Below are 16,105 nucleotides of genomic sequence, written 5' to 3'. Positions count from 1 at the left end.
ACGTTATAGAAATGCATATGCTATATTACTTCTAAGTCCATCCATTCTTTGATGTCTTCAAAACTATGAAAAATTACCTCTATTTCTGAATGGGACAATACTAGACATTTTTTAGTGTTCTATTGCCAGTCATGTGTTTTCACTATTCCTGAAATGATAATATGCAGTTTTGTCAATGAAGAATGTTTTTCAACTTTGTGTACTTCAGGACAACTGTTTCTTCATAAATCTGGGTTATAAATAGCACTGGGAATTTGTTTCTTATATGTCAGTCAAATTAACAAAATGAAATACCACATTACATTTATACTGTCAAAAAAGTGAAAATAACAATTACAACAATAAATCACGTGGCAGACACTGCACTTTTTAAGTCTCATAATTTTAACAATATTCTTATGATGTTGCTTATTATAATTTTCACTCATTAGGTGAGAAATTTGGAGCTTAAAAAGATTAAACAACATATTGAAGAGTTAGTAGATGGCAGGGCTATGGTTTGTTAATTCTGGATAAACACATTTTTGAATTATATTCCCCTAAGACTATGAGATTCCATGATCAACAATCTTCTATTTTATACAATTGTTTATTATTAAGACATTTGGGACTCATAAAAAATAATTTGAACAGCATAGAATATGCCAGTGAAGTTAAATTTAAAGATACAGAGGCCTTAACTTGAAAAAATTATCAAATAATTTTATGAAATAACATAAATTTTCAAGAAATTTTATATTTTTTCTAATATAAGTTTTCTAGAAAAATAAAGTATGTAAATTTCTGTACTTCCTCTTTCTGTGATTAAAACAGAGCATTAGAAGATTTTTTACCATGATCTTGAGATGACCAGCTCAGTAAACCTACCAAAGGGTTGCAGAAGAGAATATGTGAACTAGTTGGGTATATTTTTATTAAAATTTGAATATTTAATTTAAAATTCTTCTCACTGTTGGAATACAGTATATTATTGGGTATAATTATATAATTGAATATACAGTATATAATTGGATATCAGGTCATGATATCCAGTCTCACAGGAGATTATAACTATATATCCATATATATGGATATATATGCTCTCTATATATGCTCTAATATATCCATTGATTTTTCAGTTGCTAAGTCATGTTCAACTCTTTGTGACCTCATATCTAAGGTTATTGATATTTCTTCTGGCAATCTTGATTCCAGCTTGTGAGTCATCCAGCTCAGCATTTCACATGATATACTCTATAGAAGTTAAATAAGCAGGGTGACAATATACAGCCTTGACAAAGTCCTTTCCCAATTTTGAACCAGTCAGTTTTTCAGTGTAAGGTTCTAATTATTGCTTCTTGACCTGCATACTGGTTTTTCAGGAGGCAGGTAAGGTAACCATCTTAAAGGTATTCTCATCTCTTTAAGAATTTTCCACTATTTGTTGTGATCACACAGTCAAAGGCTTTAGCATAGTCAATGAAACCAAAGTAGATGTTTTTCTGGAATTTCCTTGTTTTCTCTGATTCAATGAATGTTTTCTCTATGAATGTATTATTTTAATACTTATTTTTTTTATTGTTTTAACTTTAGATGTTTAAACACTTTCAGGTGACTATCTGGAGAAAGGAAGACTATTGGTCATAGTTCTAATAAGTAAAATCTACTGTTGTAAAGGGAACATTTTAATCACGCTTGGGAGAAGGGGTCTAAATTTTCTTGTGCTTTCTTTAGATGCCTATTTTCTTAAACCTATTAAACTAAAGAGAATTCTATGGGACAAATAAAATAGAGCAGGTAAAATTGTGTCCTCAGGACACCCATTAGACACAGTGATTGTATGTGTCACTGAAGACATAAGACATATGTCTTATGTCTAAAGTTATGTCTTGCTCTAAAGACATAACTGTCTTGCTGGTGGGTATAGTATTTCTCTTCTTCCACTGAACTCTGCTGTGCTAGTTTTGATCTTGTTGAAAGCTAAACACTAAATTTTAAAATTAACATTGCAACAAACAATGCTATTAGTAAAGTAAAAAAAAAAATGTTTGAAAATAAAGATGAATTATGAGGTCTTTTGCAACTGTTTCCGAAAGGCAGAGACTTTTTCCTCAACAATACTTTAATATTTGTACTGACTTGTTTATCTCCAAGAACATGCTAAAGACTCCCTCAATGTTCTATTTTCCATCACAAACCTCCAGAAATCTTCACCAGAGGAATCAAACATTGTCATTATAAATATCTACCAGGCAAAGTGGAGGGGTGATTGAAGCATTCCAATGGGAGGTGAGAGAGTCCCACATTCACTAATAAAAACCTGCCATTTCATTTTGCTACCAGAACAAAACTGCAGGTGATGCTACCCAAGAGGCTGTATATACTATAAACTATTCTCACTCTCTCTTTTTTCTCAACTGAAGTATAATTGACTTACAATACTACATTAGTTTCAGTTTCACAAGTGATTCAATATTTTTATAGTTTATATTCCAAGTGAAATTATTATAAAATATTGGTAATACTCCCTATGCTGTACATTACATCCATGTATCTTCTTTATTTCATACATAGCAGTCTGCATTTCTTAATCTCCTTCACTAATTTTGCCCCTCTCCCCACTCCTCTCCCCACTGGTTTGTCCTCTGTGTCTCTAAGTCTGCTTCAGTTAGAGAAATAGTGTATTTTTCACTTATATTCCCACTCTTAGAAAACCAGTTACGTTTCACCAAAGATACAGGAAATCAGGTCTATGGTTTTATGTGTAACAGTAATTATTTCCAATTTTCTTGATATCCTTTGAGGGGAAAATAAGTGTACTATATGGCCCCAAAATAATCATGCTTTAACTTTGAGTGTGAATTTGTGGAAGAGTCATTTAATCTTGGATTTATTTGTTTTTCTTCCTTTTGTTTTCATAAGAGAGCATGGGAATGAAGGAGAGATGAAAATTGATAGCACTTTGGTGAAAGCCTTCAGTGAAGGCAGCTAAAATTTATGAGGGGGAATTTGTACATTAATAACTAACTTCCTAAGTTCCCAACTGTTGTAGAGTTTGAACATCTAATACCAGTAACAGAATTATTTTGTAATTATTTTGAAAAGAATTTCCAAGGGACTAATATTTCTGGGTTCAGGGTATAAATATTTTTAATCTTTGAGTGTTATTTACTGCAGAGGTGAAATATTTTTGAATAGCAAAATTTTTTTCTACATTCAAAGGTCAAAATTTAATGAAATTTACATATAAATTTGAATGTCTCAAAATATTCTTAGTGGTATTTATCAGCTCAAGTGAACTTTTTTCTCCTTGCTTCTTCTTTACCCACTTTTGAACACAAACCTGAGGAATTGTGTGAACTAAATGCATTTATTTTTGAGTGGAAGGGCACAATGGATTGATTTGAATATGACTTCTTAAAGAGGGTATAGAAGATATTTTAAAATATGATATAGCACATTTTTAGTGAAATGCTTAAGCAATAAAGAAAAAGGAAGCTTTCATATTGAGTCTGGGCACAAAGATTTTAATCTGGGTCCGGCTCAGGCAGTTTCCTCATTCTAGTTACTAAGCTAGCCTCAGGAAAGCAATTTTTTTTTTCTTGTGTTTTAACACTAACTTCATGCTGTTAGCACAATTTTGCAAGCACTTAATTCTAAGTCTAATCATTTCCCCAAACCAGGTACTTTTCTGCATAGTCATTCATGTTTCTTTGTTCAGTTCTACAGAATATAAACTATAACTTTCACCAACTAGTAAATGTTCAGTTCATGTCATGTTTTAACACAGTTTTGGTTCTCTTAGAAAACTGGAAATGTGATTATGAAACTACACAATGAAATTAGTTCATAAGCTTCTTACAGCCAATATTTACTGTATCTATTTACTATATGTTTGGAGTATTTTCATAAACATAACTTCACTCCCTTTTCTAAGAATTGTATAACTTGAAAATGAATATCCTGGTCTCCATTTGAACTTAAAGTCAACTGATTGATACATTATTTCAATATCACTGAAGGCTCTTTTAAAGGTGAAGAGAAATTTTATGTTTAAAAAATATATTCAATGTTAATGATCATGGAATATCAAATATTATTTAAAACAATGAAAATAACCCAGCAATGAAATATCAAGATTTGGGGGGGGGTGGAAAGAAACTAAACACTTAAGCAGAATGCTTCCATTTCTTTTTTGCAGAAATTCATTTTTATTTTTTAAGATCATTCCTACTCAACCTCTTATCCAGAATTTCAAATTGTACCATTTTTAAACATTTACTATTTTAACAATTCAAGTATGTGTTTCACTATGTTATTAGCCTTTCAGACATGTTTTCCTCTTTGGTTGCAAACACATAATTCCCACTGGGACTAGAGGAAATTAGTAATGGTCATTGTATAAAAACGGGGCTCAAATGTCTGACGACTATTTGGAAGCAGACAGGAAATGCCAAAGAAAGATCTTGATCGATGTCATATTGTTAGTATTTTGTTTTCTCATCTAAAGTCTGAAGTTATGGAATCTCCCTCTCAACAGTCAATGTGAAATTTTATAATTCGCTTTTTACGATTTCTTACAAATTGAAAATAAGAAACTCCGAGAGGGGTAAAAACTTAAGGTAATCTTTTTATCCCGCAAGCATGCCTACAGTTACTGTTGAAAGTAAGTGAAAATGTGGCCAACCAGTTGAGTGTTTTACAAGTAGAAAGTGTCACCTTTTCTCTTCATAAATCAATTTGAAACCTTAAGTAACTTCTAATTACTCTTGAGGTAAAGATGAAAATCCTTACCAATGACCATAAGGCAACAAGGCTCCTTTCTTTAGCCTCAAGCTCCCTCAGCCCCAGCTTTTGCTGTACAAGTTGATGATGCATCTGCCTAAACAGATCTTGCTGGCTTTTGCCTCACTGTCAGCATTAGCTCCGACATTCCAGTTCTAGTTCAGTTCAGTCGCTCAGTCGTGTCTGACTCTTTGTGACCCCCATGAATCATAGCACGCCAGGCCTCCCTGTCCATCACCAACTCCCAGAGTTTACTCAAACTCATGTCCATCGAGTCGGTGATTCCATCCAGCCATCTCATCCTCTGTCGTCCCCTTCTCCTCCTGCCCCCAATCCCTCCCAGCATCAGTCTTTTCCAATGAGTCAACTCTTCACATGAGGTGGCCAAATTTTTAGAGTTTTAGCTTTGGCATCAGTCCTTCCAATGAACACCCAGGACTGATCTCCTTTAGGATGGACTGGTTGGATCTCCTTGCAGTCCAAGGGACTCTCAAGAGTCTTCTCCAACACCATAATTCAAAAGCATCAATTCTTCGGTGCTCAGCTTTCTTCACAGTCCAAATTTCACATCCTTACATGACCACAGAAAAAACCATAGCCTTGACTAGACGGACCTTTGTTGGCAAAGTAATGTCTCTGCTTTTGAATATGCTATCTAGGTTGGTCATAACTTTCCTTCCAAGGAAATTCATGGCTGCAATCACCATCTGCAGTGATTTTGGAGCCCAGAAAAATAAAGTCTTACACTGTTTCCCCATCTTTTTGCCATGAAGTGATGGGACCAGATGCCATGATCTTAGTTTTCTTAATGTTGAGCTTTAAGCCAACTTTTTTCACTCTCCTCTTTCACTTTCATCAAGAGGCTCTTTAGTTCCTCTTCACTTTCTACCATAAGGGTGGTGTCATCTGCATATCTGAGGTTGTTGATATTTCTTCTGGCAATCTTGATTCCAGCTTGTGCTTACTCCAGCCCAGCATTTCTCATGATGTACTCTGCATAGAAGTTAAATAAGCAGGGTGAAAATATACAGCCTTGATGTACTCCTTTTCTTATTTGGAACCAGTCAGTTGTGCCATGTCCAGTTCTAACTGTTGCTTCCTGACCTGCACACAGGTTTCTCAAGATGCAGGTCAGGTGGTTTGGTATTCTCATCTCTTTCAGAATTTTCCACAGTTTATCGTGATCCACACAGTCAAAGGCTTTGGCATAGTCAATAAAGCAGAAATAGATATTTTTCTGGTGATCCAGTAGATGTTGGCAATTTGATCTCTGGTTCCTCTGCCTTTTCTAAAAAAGCCTGAACATCTGGAAGTTCATGGTTCACGTACTGCTGAAGCCTGGCTTGGAGAATTTTGAGCATTACTTTACTAGCATGTGAGATGAGTGCAATTGTGCTGTAGTTTGAGCATTCTTGCCTTTCTTTGGGATTGGAATGAAAACTGACCTTTTCCAGTCCTGTGGCCACTGCTGACTTTTCCAAATTTGCTGGCATATTGAGTGAAGCACTTTCACAGCATCATCTTTCAGGATTTGCAATAGCTCAACTGGAATTCCATCACCTCCACTAGCTTTGTTTGTAGTGATGCTTCCTAAGGTCCACTTGACTTCACATTCCAGGATGTCTGGCTCTAGGTGAGTGATCACACCACTGTGATTATCTGGGTCGTGAAGATCTTTTTTCTACAGTTCTTCTGTGTATTCTTGCCACCTCTTCTTAATATCTTCTGTTTCTATTAGGTCTATACCATTTCTGTCCTTTATCAAGCCCATCTTTGCATGAAATGTTCCTTTGGTATCTCTAATTTTCTTGAAGAGATCTCTAGTCTTTCCCATTCTGTTGTTTTCCTCTATTTCTTTGCATTGATTGCTGAGGAAGGCTTTCTTATCTCTTCTTGCTATTGTTTGGAACTCTGCATTCAGATGCTTATATCTTTCCTTTTCTCCTTTGCTTTTCACTTCTTTTCTTTTCACAGCTATATGTAAGCCCTCCTCAGACAGCCATTTTGCTTTTTTGCATTTCTTTTTCTTGGGAATGGTCTTGATCCCTGTCTCCTTGTACAATGTCATGAATCTCCATCCATAGCTCATCAGGCACTCTGTCTATCAGATCTAGTCCTTTAAATCTATTTCTCACTTCCACTGTATAATCATAAGGGATTTGATTTAGGTCATACCTGAATAGTCTAGTGGTTTTCCCCACTTTCTTAAATTACTCACAAAAACCTTTTATATCTCCATTGATGAAACCAAATTCCCCTTTATAAGCTCTTGCAGCATCCTTTAACACTCCTTTGAGATTCAAATCCAGGTCTACATCACTGATAAATTCATCCAAAATATTTATTTTCTATGTGTCAGGAACTGTGTTAGAAGTTACAGACCCAAAATTGAACAATATCAGGCATTGTACCTGCCCCCACAGACAGTACAGTCTGATTGCAGACATTAGCCTCACTCAAAGAATGACACAAATTATGAATGTTACTATGATAAAACTACTCCAAAGGAGTTATTAAAAGTTATTGAAAGTTTCATTAACATTCAAAAAACTAAGATCATAGCATCTGGTCCCATCACTTTATGGCAAACAGATGGGGGGCGCGGAATGGAAACAGTGACAGACTATTTTCTTGGGCTCCAAAATCACTGAGGACAGTGAGCACAGCCATGAAATTAAAAGATGCTTGCTCCTTGGAAGAAAAGCTCAGTTATGTCCCACTCTTTGTGACCTCATAGACTGCAGGAAACCAGACTTCCCTGTCCTTCACTATCTCTCAGTTTGCTCAAACTCATGTCCCCTGAGTTGGTGATGCCATCCAACTATTTTATCCTTTTCACCCCCTTCTCCTCCTGCCTTCAATCTTTTCCAGCATCAGGGTCTTTTCCAGTGGGCCAGCTCTTCACATCAGATGGCCAAAATATTGGAGCTTTAGTTTCAGCATCAGTTCTTCCATTCAATATTCAGATTTTATTTCCTTTAGGATTGAGTGGTTTGATCTCCTTGCAGTCCAAGTGATTCTCAAGAGTCTTCTCCAGCACCAGAGTTTAAAAGTATCAGTTTTTCAGTGCTCAGAATTCTTTATGGTCCAACTCTTACTTCCATACATAACTACTGGAAAAACCATAGCTTTGACAAGACGGACCTTTGTTAGCAAAGTGATGTCTCTGCTTTTGAATACACTGTCTACATTTGTCATAGCTTTTCTTCCAAGGAGCAAGTGTCTTTTAATTTCATGACTGCACTCACTATCGCCAGTGATTTTGGAGCCCAAAAAAATAAAGTCTGTCACTGGTTCCATTTCCCCCCCATCTATTTGCCTTGAAGTGATGGGACCAGATGCCGTGATCTCAGTTTTTTGAATGTTGAGTTTTAAGCCAGCTTTTTCACTCTCCTATTTCACCTTCATTAAGAAGCTCTTTAGTTCCTCTTTACTTTCTGCCACTAGGGTGCTGTCATCTTCACATATGAGGTTATTGATATTTCTCCCATCAATCTTCATTTCAGCTTGTGACTCATCCAGCCTGACATTCTACATGATGTACTCTGCATAGAAGTTAAATAAGCAGGGTGACAATATATCACCTTGACATACTCCTTTCCCAGTTTTGAACCAGTGCGTTCAAGCAACTTATAGATGCAATGCAATTCCTGTCAAGTAACCAATGTCATTTTTCACAGAACTAGAACCAATAGTGAGACACAAAAGACCCTGAATAGCCAAAGCAATCTTGAGAAAGGAAAATGGAGGTGGAGGAATCAGACTCCCTTACTTCAGACTATACGACAAAGTTGTAGTCAGCAAAATAGAATGATACTGGAACAAAAACAGAAATATAGAACACATGTACACCCGTGGTGAATTCATGTTGATGTATGGCAAAACCAACACAATATTGTAAAGTAATTAGCCTCCAATTAAAATAAATAAATTAAAAAATATATATATATAGATCAATAGAACCAGACAGAAAGCCCAAAAAATAAACCTTTGCACTTATGGTCAATTAATCTATGACAAAGGAGGCAAGAGTATACAATGGAAAAAAACAGTCTTTTTAACAAGTATTCATGGAAAAACTGGATAGCTACATGTAAACAATGAAATTAAAACATTCTCCAACATGATATGCAAAATAAACTCAAAAGAGATTAAAGACCTAAATGCAACACCGGATACTACAAAACTTCTAGAGGAAAACAGGCAGAACACTCTGACATAAATTGCAATACATTTTTTTGGATCTGTCTCCCAAAGCGATGGAAATAAAAACAAAAATAAACACATGGAACCAGCAAAGGAAACCATAAACAAAATGAAAAGATAACCCACAGAATGCAAGAAAATATTTGCAAAGGATTCTCACTTTAACTTGTCAGCTTTCTTAATATTGACCCATTTCTGTATTTGCCTGAGGCAATACAAAGTCTTGCTATTTCTCTAATTCTAAACACTCTTTCAATGGATTTGTGTGATCACTCCTTTAAATTGCTCCACATACTTATCTCTAAAACATAGTGAGCATTGTTCTGCCCAAGACTATCTCCTTAGAACGGAGAGCTCTGCACTGGTTCCTATTATTTCCTCCCCCTTACAGTCAGACTAGGCTACTTTAATTCCAAGAAACATATCTTTTTTCACTCTTATTCACTGTATCAGTTAGGCTTAATACTAATAATAAGTAACAGAGCCAGAAGAACATGCAAAAGTTAAAGTAAATAGATATATACACGAGAGTTTCTCGTAGAATTGAAGGGCAGAAATACGACCAGGCTGGGCCTCAAGAACAAGCTGAAACCAGTGGTAGGTCATTTGGTCTTACTTTTCCTTTCTCTTCTTTACTTCTCTCTAGTCTCTAGAAGGCAATGGCACCCCACTCCAGTATTCTTGCCTGAAAAATTCATGGATGGAGGAACTTGGTAGGCTGCAGTCCATGGGGTCGCACAGAGTCAGACACAATTGAAGCAACTTAGCAGCAGCAGCAGCAGCAGCAGTCTCCAGTCCACATGGCCAAAAATAAAGTGGCTGTTTCCCTCCTTTCTCAAGAGACAGGTCTACACTAACACTAGGATTTCATACTCTCAATTCAAGATTCCCAGAGAAGAGCCTGAGGCCTGGCTCATATTACGTGCCTATACCTGAGTTAAGTAGCTGGGAGCACTTGTTTAGGCTCAAACTGTGCCAGTGGTTGTCAGGGAAACTCATTATGGCTGAAGGCATGCATTTGAATGGAGACTGATATGAGTTAGGTAGTTCTTACTTACCATCAAGCCAAATCCTACAAAATGCCCAAGCTCTGTCTCCTTTTAAACAATCCTCACCAGTTTGGTTCACAGTGTCAGACTCTTAGAAGCATTCTCAGAGGAACATAGATGCAAGGCCATTCCTGAAGGCTGTGGATTCCTGGAAAATCCATACAGTGGGCTCCCTTTAGTAGTATCAACAGCCCCTTCTCCAACACTCTGGTGAAATAAATACCAAGGGCAAGTTCAATAGAAGATAACTTTAACAGCTTACCCCAGATTCCTAAAATGATTATAAGTGACAAAAAATATTTTGAAATGATTATCACAATTAATTAAATATAAAAAGATTTTCACATAATTTTTAATCTATCAAACTTTAAAAAATATTTCACAAATGTGTAATGCCAGTGTTCATGTGGGTACAGGAAAGGGGCCAGTTTATTTATTGCTCACATATTACTTTTTGAGTTATCTTTTAAAAATATGTATCAAAATCATTTGCATCAATGCCTAGTCTATGAATCAGCAAATCTCAGTTTGTAGTTACTGAGGGCTATCTGGAAATTACTTCTTTTTCTGAACTTCAACAGAAGTTATTACCAATGTTCTTTACCAAAGTGTGATTACCAAACATCACATATCACTTTATGATATACTTTTTATTAATGTTTTGCCTAATTAACTTGTAATTCATACTTTTTCTTTGCTGTTCCTGAATATTTACACTCACATCCACTCAATATTTTAGCATGCCCATCATTTAACATATTATTTTTTCTTAATATATATATTTTATTGATGTATAGTTGACTTGCAATGCTTCAGGTGCACAGTAAGGTGATTCAGTTGTACATATACACATATATTATAAACATATTATTTTATAATTCCCATTTTTATTCCTCTTTAATCCATGATTTCTTCCTCGGTGGCTCAGTGGTAATGAATCCACCTGCCAAACAAGAGATGCAGGTTCCATCCCTGGATTGGGAAGATCCCCTGGAGAAGGAAATCACAACCTGGGAAATCCCATGGACAGAGGAGCCTGGTGGGTTATAGTCCATGGGGTTGCAAAGAATTGGACCCAACTTGCAACTAAACAGCAGCAATAGCAATCCATGTTTTGATTAGAAATTTCTAGTGCTTGATGAATATAGAATGTGATATCAATATACTAGAGAATGATTCTGCATATGTGATTTTTTGGTAAATGTTCTATGGGAGTTAATTTGTTGAAAAGTCAAATTAAGAAGACACAAGATTAGGTCTTTTTCTCTCATGCAATATGGGAACATGGATAATTCAACATAATTGCTATCAACTTGTTCTGTCCTCTGTTAATAAAACTTTGCTCTTTAAAGGAAAGGATCTTGTAAGACATGCAGAATTCAGCCATTTTTGCCATGTCCTGGGAAAATAACTTTGGAAGAAAAGTCTGTCCTACTTTAATACATTGCCAGGTCATTATGTAATGTGTTCCCTCAAAAGACTTAAGTATCTGTTACCATTGTCTGTCAAGTCAGAAAAGACCATTGGCACTTTCTTCTTCTCTCATATGTTCGAAAGACTAATAAAAGCCTGGGAGTCAGCCATATTCAAATAGATAGTCAAATAAATAAACTTGAATCTTCTCTCATTAATTCTGTAACTATATTCGCCTCACAAGGAAGACTGAACCTGAGTTCACTTTTCGTTTGCATTCCATCACAGTGCTGATATCCCCAGGAATTTAATAAAAAATGAATATTAAAGGATTGTGAATTGTATAGATTTAGACATCCAATGCAGTATGCTTAATGACTTCTAGCAATTTGATTATTCACCATAGTTTTTTGCATCTCACTGTTTTCTTGTGGATGAAATTTCCTTTTTGCAAGTGTCACTACTAAAGAGAAAATTTGTAGAAAATCAGCTTCCCAGGTTTTTCTATATATTAAAAATACCTTATTTTATCCTCACTTTTGAATGCTGGCTTGATTGTGTAGAGAACTATAGTTTAAACTTTTATTTCTTTGAGAGTTAGAATCCATTATCTTCTGTAGCTGTTGAGAAAGTCGGGTTTAACCTGTCTCTTGTACCTTGTCAGTACAACAAGTCTCTCTCTCTGTCGTAGCTTCTAGTATTTTCTCTATCTTTAATGTGTCATGCTCCACTCAGGACTTTTTCATTGTTGGCCTTTACTTATCTTTATAAAGATTTTCAATGTTCATACATCCAAATCCCCACCAACCACACCACACTCTTTTATGAAAATTAAATTTTTGGCAATATAAAAGTTTAATTGTTATTGTTACTGGAAATTAGTTTCAGGGAAAATGTGGTTAACAGAGATTTTCTCCACATACTTCAGAATCCTTTAGGTAATCCTAAAGAATCAGCTCTTTAGCTGATATCATTTTACACATGCACATACATTAATGGCTATTCATCAAAAGTGGCACATAGCTTGAAACTTTTAAATATATAAAAGCATATATTCACTTTTCTGTTTCACTATGTGATTATTACAAATATGCATTTAAAAATTATTTCATGACATGCCTATAGTCAGAAATAAGAAATCCAGTTATAATACTAATTCTATGGGGAAAAGTATTGTTAAAGAATCACTTCTTTGACAAAATTCAACATCCATTTATGATAAAAACTCACCAGAAAGCAGGAATAGAAGGAACATACCTCAACATAATTAAAGCTATATATGACAAACCCACAGCAAACATTATCCTCAATGGTGAAAAATTGAAAGCATTTTCTCTAAAGTCAGGAACAAGACAAGGGTGCCCACTTTCACCATTACTATTTAACATAGTTTTGGAAGTTTTGGCCACAGCAATCAGAGCAGAAAAAGAAATAAAAGGAATCCACATTGGAAAAGAAGAAGTAAAACTCTCACTATTTGCAGATGACATGACCCTCTACATAGAAAACCCTAAAGATTCCACCAGAAAATTACTAGAAATAATCAATGACTATAGTAAAGTTGCAGGATATAAAATCAACACACAGAAATCCCTTGCATTCCTATACACTAATAATGAGAAAACAGAGACAGAAATTAAGGAAACAATTCCATTCACCATTGCAACGGAAAGAATAAAATACTTAGGAATATATCTACCTAAAGAAACTAAAGACCTATATATAGAAAACTATAAAACACTGGTGAAAGAAATCAAAGAGGACACTAATAGATGGAGAAATATACCATGTTCATGGATTGGAAGAATCAATATAGTGAAAATGAGTATACTACCCAAAGCAATTTATAGATTCAACGCAATCCCTATCAAGCTACCAACAGTATTCTTCACAGAGCTAGAACAAATAATTTCACAATTTGTATGGAAAACAAAAAAACCTCGAATAGCCAAAGCGATCTTGAGAAAGAAGAATGGAACTGGAGGAATCAACCTACCTGACTTCAGGCTCTACTACAAAGCCACAGTTATGAAGACAGTATGGTACTGGCACAAAGACAGAAATATAGATCAATGGAATAAAATAGAAAGCCCAGAGATAAATCCACACACATATGGACACCTTATCTTTGACAAAGGAGGCAAGAATATACAATGGATTAAAGACAATCTCTTTAACAAGTGGTGCTGGGAAATCTGGTCAACCACTTGTAAAAGAATGAAACTAGACCACTTTCTAACACCATACACAAAAATAAACTCAAAATGGATTAAAGATTTCAACGTAAGACCAGAAACTATAAAACTCCTAGAGGAGAACATAGGCAAAACACTCTCTGACATACATCACAGCAGGATCCTCTATGACCCACCTCCCAGAATATTGGAAATAAAAGCAAAAATAAACAAATGGGACCTAATTAACCTTAAAAGCTTCTGCACATCAAAGGAAACTATTAGCAAGGTGAAAAGACAGCCTTCAGAATGGGAGAAAATAATAGCAAATGAAGCAACCGACAAACAACTAATCTCAAAAATATACAAGCAACTCCTACAGCTCAACTCCAGAAAAATACATGACCCAATCAAAAAATGGGCCAAAGAACTAAATAGACATTTCTCCAAAGAAGACATACAGATGGCTAACAAACACATGAAAAGATGCTCAACATCACTCATTATCAGAGAAATGCAAATCAAAACCACTATGAGGTACCATTTCACACCAGTCAGAATGGCTGCGATCCAAAAGTCTACAAATAATAAATGCTGGAGAGGGTGTGGAGAAAAGGGAACCCTCTTACGCTGTTGGTGGGAATGCAAACTAGTACAGCCACTATGGAGAACAGTGTGAGATTCCTTAAAAACTGGAAATAGAACTGCCTTATGATCCAGCAATCCCACTGCTGGGCATACACACTGAGGAAACCAGAAGGGAAAGAGACACGTGTACCCCAATGTTCATCGCAGCACTGTTTATAATAGCCGGGACATGGAAGCAACCTAGATGTCCATCAGCAGATGAATGGATAAGAAAGCTGTGGTACATTTACACAATGGAGTATTACTCAGCCATTAAAAAGAATACATTTGAATCAGTTCTAATGAGGTGGATGAAACTGGAGCCTATTATACAGAGTGAAGTAAGCCAGAAGGAAAAACATAAATACAGTATACTAACGCATATATATGGAATTTAGAAAGATGGTAACAATAACCTGGTGTACGAGACAGCAAAAGAGACACTGATGTATAGAATAGTCTTATGGACTCTGTGGGAGAGGGAGAGGGTGGGAAGATTTGGGAGAGTGACATTGAAACATGTAGAATATCATGTAAGAAATGAGTTGCCAGTCCAGGTTCGATACGACCCAGAGGGATGGTGTGGGGAGGGAGGAGGGAGGAGGGTTCAGGATGGGGAACACATGTATGCCTGTGGCGGATTCATTTTGATATTTGGCAAAACTAATACAATTATGTAAAGTTTAAAAATAAAATAAAATTTAAAAAAAAAAAAAAAAAAAAAAATAAAATAAATAAAGGAAATGAAATAGGAAAAAAAAAAAAGTTAATTTTAGTAAAAGCTAGGAACTTTGTAAGAAAAGAATTAGACATATCTTGTTTTTTAAAAGATGCCAATAGGGATTACTGAATTTATAAAAACAATTACAAAATTTTTATGATATTCTTTATTAGCAAGTTATAAAATTAAACTCTGCAATGTATATTTCACATATTAGAATGTCTTTTAATAATTATCAACTATTTTCTGAAATTTATATCAAAACTTTAATAAAGAAAACTCACATTCAGGAAGGTGATTTATTAATATATGCTCAGTTTTAAAACTGCATTGGTACAACTGTTTAAGTTTTTTTTAATACTTCACATTAAATTAATTTTTAAGAGTTTATTTGTATCAAAAGCCAAGAAAGTTAAAATTTATTTTTCTACTAAGATTACATATTTAAATTTTAATATAATTTTTAAATTTTAATTTAAATATTTTAACCTAAAAAATCTTACATTCAGTAAAAATAGCAAGATATTATACTTCATAAATTATTATTTATATATGTTTTAAAATGAGTTTATTAAGTTTATCAGAACTAGAGACCTGGATCACGTTTGACAGAGTAGGAAGACCTTACTACTTCCCATAGACACACCAAAACTAAAAATATATAAAACAAAAATATCTGAGAATAACCTGAAGACTAGCAAAATGTATTTTCTACAAATAAGATAGCAAATAATAATAATAAAGCCATATCAAAATAGGTAGGAAGAGCAGAGATGTGTTCCAGTCAAAACCCAGATCCCCAGAAAAAGGGGAGTAGCTAAGATGATAGAGTAGGCAGATCCTGAGATCACCTCCTTCCATGGACACACCAGAATTACAACTATTTACAGAGCAACTACTGATGAGAATGATCTGAAGACTAGCAGAAAAGATATTCCACAACTGAATATAAAAAGAATGACTCATAACAAGCCAGGTAGTAGGGCTAGAGGCATAGTATAGTCAAGAACCACACCCTCAGGTAGGCAATCTATAAACAAGGTGGTAATCACAATTGCAGAGATTCTCTCCAAGGAGCAAGGGGTCCACTCCCCAGACCAGGGACCCTGCACTAGGAAGACAATCCCCTAGAACGTCTGGCTTTAAGGCCA

This window comes from Bos mutus, chromosome 9, assembly GCF_027580195.1.
Source record: "Bos mutus isolate GX-2022 chromosome 9, NWIPB_WYAK_1.1, whole genome shotgun sequence".
Taxonomy (NCBI): domain Eukaryota; kingdom Metazoa; phylum Chordata; class Mammalia; order Artiodactyla; family Bovidae; genus Bos; species Bos mutus.
The sequence above is the reverse complement of the archived record's forward strand: the minus strand, read 5'-3'. Positions refer to the sequence as shown.